We start from the raw sequence: 3,436 nt of genomic DNA, 5'->3' as shown, positions 1-3,436 counted from the left end.
GGGTATGGCGGCATAGTGATTATGTTACTCGACCTGTAATCCAGAGGAAAAGTGGAATGGTGGGGAAAAAATTGTCCAGTGCTTGCTGGTGGAGAGGTTTGCCTTGAGGGGGCAGCGATGAATCGCCATTGCAGTGCTGGTCCCGCCACAAACTGTTCCTCAGCCGCAGACTTCATGATGATCTGGAGACCTGAGCTCACAATCCCACCACGGCTGATCGTGGAAGGATTAAAATCGGGGATGTGTAAGAGCCCAGAATTGGAGGAGTGCAGAGATCACAGAGGGTGTAGGGCTGGAGAAGGTTACAGAGATAGAGAGGGGCGAGTCCATGGAGGGATTTCAAAACAAGGAAGAGAATTTGAAAATTGAGTTGTCGCCTGGTTGGGAGCCAATGTAGGTGAGTGACAGCCGGGGTGATGGGTGAACGGGACATGGTGCGAGTTAGGATACGGGCAGCAGAGGATTGGATGAGATGAAGTTTATGGAGGGAGGGTGATGGGAGGCCTTCCAGGAGTACATTAGAATCGTCAAGTCTAGAGGTGACAAAGGCAAGGATGAGGGTTTCAGCAGCAGATCAGCGGCGGAGTCGGGCGACGTTACAGAGGTGGAAGTAGACCGTCTTGGGCGGAAGCTCATCTCAGTGTCAAATGCGGCACCAAGGTTGCAAGCTGTCTCGTTCAGTCTCAGTGGCCAGGGATTGGGATGAAGTCGGAGGCTCGGGAACGGAGTTTGTGTCGGGGACCAGCACTGCAATGGCGATACATCACTGCCCTCTCAAGGCTACTTGTAAACCTCGCCCAGCAGCAATATTGGAAGAACTGGACAAATTTTACCTCCACCATTCCATTTTGGCCCGGCCTTTTCTCATCCAAACCTTCAGCTTAGACATTTTCCCGCTGCTGAGCAGCCAATCACACAGCTGCCATCAAAATTACTTTTACAAAAGCTGGGACAAAAGGGAACCAGGTTCCACCGAGATTTGAACTCGGATTGCTGGATTCAAAGTCCAGAGTGCTCACCATTACACCATGGAACCCTTACACACTAATCCGAGCCTAATTCGCTTTTTTCCAACTCACCTGCCATTCACAGCTGCTGAGTATTTTCAGCAAATTCTGTTTTTATTTCAAACTTCCAGCATCCGCAGCATTTTGTCTTGTGTTAGAAAAGAAAACGGAATCCTGGGCTTTACAGACAGAGGCATAGAGGGCAAAAGGAAGGAAGTTATACCAAACCTTTGGAGTATTGTGTGTAATTCGGGCACTGCGCTTTAGGATGGATGCGAGACTTCAGTTCCGTGGAGTAGTGGAGAAGAAGAGGCTGTTCTCCTCAGAGCAGAGAAGATAAGGGGAGATTTTGTCGACGTGTTCAATATCATGAAGAGTTTTAATAAAGTAAACAAGGAGAACATTTTCCGGCGGCAGAAGTGTTGCTAACCAGAAAACACATATTAAAGTGATTGGATAAAGTATCAGTAATAAGGTTCTCTCGGGCTATTGTTGGCCGATTTACTGGTAAAGCTGGGAATTGAGGGGAAACTGGTTCATGGTTTGTAACACAAGCAGTGCGCGGGGTCAGACCGGCCCGGCTAGCTCAGTCGGTAGAGCCTGAGACTCTTAATCTCAGGGGCGGTTTGAGTTTCAAATTATTGGGCTGGTTTCACAGGCGATCCCCAGCTCTAAATGCCCCGGCACCTCTCGGTCAATGACTCTTCCAAAAAATGCGATTCAACAACATTATCAGGAAATCTGAAGTGTTTATAAACACCGGAAGCTGACACACCAGGGAAGACCTCACAGTCTTGGACACACAGTGAAATACACTGAAGTGTTTATAAAAAGTTACAGAACACAACACGTGTGTAAAATTCCCCGTTGTTTTCTCGGCCCTGATGGGTTGTGAAGGGAGAGACGGGCCGAAGTCCCACTGAGCCGCACTGACCCCGAGCCAAGGTGAAATTAAAATCAGTTCAATCTTTAGCAGCGGGCGGCTGGAGAGAGACAAGATTCCGGAGCTGGGAATCGCCTTTAAAATGAGCCCAAAAATTTAAAACGCAAACTCCCCAAGGTGGGGATGAAGTATCCGACACTCCACCGACTGGGCTAGCCGGACTGGTCTGTCGCAAGGACCCTGCCTGTGCTCCAGTTTCCTCTCAATTCCCCGGTTTATCAGTAAATCCACCAGCAAAAGCCCGAGGGAACCTTATTACTGATTCATTGTCCAATTACTTGAATAGAAAGCGAGCGGAGGAGAAGGATTGAGAGTTTTTAGTGTGGGACAGAAGTGATGTTGTTTGACGGAGAAGCGACACAATCTCAATCAGTGCAGAGAGAGGTGAGTCAGCGGGTCACCTTCTCCCTGAACACATCCTTCTGTCTTGTGGCTGACAAAAAGAGCAGAGGTTTCGGGACTGCAGCAATTATCCCGCTCGCCTTACACACGAAATGCCCTCGGTTCTGCTCCAGGGCGGGATGAATGATTTTGGAAACTTGCTCCAGTTGAACCTCCAGGGGCGAGTTTCTTCCCCTGTGTAAAAGCGGCGACAATTGTCGGTTCCTCTTAAGCTGAACAACGGCTGCAGCAGATTCCCGGTGTGACAAACACTGAACATTTTTAACCAACTGCTGTTGAAAATTCTTCACAAGCAAAAGACAAAACACTTATGAAAGTTTTGCCTGTCACTCGGTGACCATGTTTGGATTTCCTTCAGTCTGAAACAGAAAGTTGATTCTTCAATTAGAACAATTGTCCATCTTTTTACACAGTTTAATGAGTTTTGTAAAAATCAAATAATAACGTGTATTAATACAAAAGTTAATCCCGGACCTGCATTTGCAGATCGCAGTTCTCTTCTGTGATGTTCTTGCTGCAACTAATTACGGCAGAGATTCCCGTAGTGTAGTGGTTATCACGTTTTGAAAACCTTCCCCATTAAAATTGAATTAATATAAGAAAATGGAAGAAATTATGTGCTGACATTTCAATAAAGTTAAAAATCTCAACGAACCCGTATATTTTCTCTGCACAATTCTGCACAGACTGACACTCAGCACAGATACCGACAGTGTCCCTGCCTCACTCCCGTTTCCTGCCCTGAAGGCGCAGAAAGCCCCTCTCAAAGCTGCACATTCAACTGGTTTCAGTGGATCCGCGGGAAACCTTGAAAGGATCCTGCAGCGTCGCCTCGGATAATAACGATAGATCGTCACCATATTTCACCCACCGCAGCAACCACGTCCATTTCAGTATGAGCCCCCTTTTTAACTCTTTCGCGCCAGGCAAACTGTTTGTACAAAATGACACTTTTTAGATGAGAACACAACAGACGTGTTCGCGAAAGCACGACACCAAGAGCGGGTAGGCATCCACTTGAAATCGATTTCCTCCTGTGTTTTTCTCTGGATGTTGTCTCTCTCGGTGCCGGGCGAACAATTCA

The 3,436-nt window shown here is 47.4% G+C and overlaps 1 non-coding gene across 1 annotated transcript; it reads right to left on the bottom strand.

Moving 5' to 3' along the window:
• Positions 1–964: 964 nt before the first annotated feature.
• trnaq-uug (transfer RNA glutamine (anticodon UUG)) lies at positions 965–1,036 on the bottom strand. Its single transcript has one exon. It is a non-coding gene; the product is annotated as a tRNA-Gln (tRNA).
• Between the last annotated feature and the right edge of the window lie 2,400 nt (positions 1,037–3,436).

This window comes from Somniosus microcephalus, unplaced genomic scaffold (genome assembly GCF_052327205.1).
Source record: "Somniosus microcephalus isolate GS21.2 unplaced genomic scaffold, FLI_Smic_1.0 unresolved_chr4, whole genome shotgun sequence".
NCBI lineage: Eukaryota > Metazoa > Chordata > Chondrichthyes > Squaliformes > Somniosidae > Somniosus > Somniosus microcephalus.
This window is presented reverse-complemented; position numbering and strand designations above follow the sequence as displayed.